Below are 1,864 nucleotides of genomic sequence, written 5' to 3'. Positions count from 1 at the left end.
GCGGCGGCGTGCTGGGGAAGGATAGGGGCGCGGGGTGGGCCGGCGGCCTGGCGCGGCTGGGCGCGGCCCGGCGGGCGCGCGTAGTTTTTTTTTAAACGTTCCGCAGAAAATAAATAAAATTCCAAAAAATATAAAATAAATTTTCCCTGTCTAGATAGAAAATCTAGAATAGGGTGAACATTTTTTTAACACAAAATAAATATTTTGAAAACATGCAATATTTTTAATGCAATAAAAATTGCAAATAAATCCGAATAAAATCCAATAAATGGTTTTAACATTTTTCCTCCAGTATTTCAATTGTTTTGGAGAAGTCATATTTTCTCCTCTCATTTATTTTGTTTAATGAAATATTTTTCCGGAGAGAAAATAATTAAAACCAAAATCCTCGTCTTATTATTTGATGAAAATCAAATATGAAAATTCGAGAAAATCCCCAACTCTCTCCGAGGGTCCTTGAGTTGCTTAGGATTTATCGAGGATTTGTCAAAATGCAATAAAATATGATATGCAATGATGATCTATGTATAACATACCAATTTGAAAATTTGGGATGTTACATGGGGTCACCTACTAAGGGTGGGATCATAGACCTGACATCTAGGGCCCACCTAGGACCCCAGAACATCATTGGGAGGTCTCCGGACCATAGGCGCATTCAGATGAGCCTTCCAAGGTATCCACTCGGATACTGTCCAGCACTCAGAAGCTGTTGGGGATATTACCACTGGGCATAAACCGGCCAGGAGAGGTCGGGTTAACTTCATAAGTAGTTCATCTGTATCTGAAGCCCGTGAAGACAGATGGTGACGCTCCATGAAGGCCCAGGGCCCAAAGCCGGTTTAAGGCGTGTAGACACAAACCGGCATTGAGATGTAAACTTGTGTTGTAAGATATACGTAGCAGAGACCGAGCCGGACACGATTATGAGACGACCTCGGAGTCTGTAAACAGACGAGCGTCAACCCATGTATATAAGGGGATCACCCGGCGGCGGTTCAGGGACAACAGACAACAACTCGAGACTCAGGCAAAGCGTATTCGCTCCCTGGTCATCGAAACCCCATCAATTCCATCACAACTAGACGTAGGCTTTTACCTTCATCGAAGGGGCCGAACTAGTATAAAAGTCTCTTGCGTCCCTTGTCTGCTTTAACCCCTTCAAGCTAACCTGTAGTGATGGCTCCACGACTAAGTCCTTTCTCTAGGACATCTGTCGTGACAAAACCACGACAGTTGGCGCCCACCATGGGGCTATCGCACAATGGTTTCAAGTTCTTGGAGGGCAGCTTCGAAGGACTCAAGGGTTACGCTGTGGGCCGGATGACCAAGAGTCGCCGCGGCAAGCTCTACATCGATGATGCAGGCTGGGGCCCCGAGGCCGGTTCAATCGAGTACGGGTACCGGGTCCCCTTTGGTGGCATACACGTTTTCATTGGCAAGATCGGTGAACCGGGCCCTGAGCCGGACATCTCCGCCGACCTCGTCGAAACGGCTCAGCGTGCGAGATCTGCCCGGGTCAAGCCTGTCATGAAGTGTGGCTTCGTGGGAGTTATCCATGGAGGTGAATCTGAGGATAGATCGGAATCTGGTGGTGAGACCGTCGTTTATTCCGGCGACGAGTCATCGACTGGAGAGACCGAGTCATTATATCAGTTACAAGATGGCCGGATTGGGGGCTGTTCCGATGGCGACAGTATTCCGGACCCCTTTGATTTGCCAAACCGGGTGGCGATTTTCATGGCCGGCACGCAACCGGCGCTCCACTCTTCGACCGCAGCGGCGATGATTTCCGGATGAGCAGCAGCGACAGCGGCTGGGGCAGGAGGCCCTGTGCGACCGCCAGCTCATGTTCTATCTGATT

This window comes from Triticum aestivum, chromosome 7D (genome assembly GCF_018294505.1).
Source record: "Triticum aestivum cultivar Chinese Spring chromosome 7D, IWGSC CS RefSeq v2.1, whole genome shotgun sequence".
NCBI lineage: Eukaryota > Viridiplantae > Streptophyta > Magnoliopsida > Poales > Poaceae > Triticum > Triticum aestivum.
Note: the sequence above shows the minus strand (reverse complement) of the source record.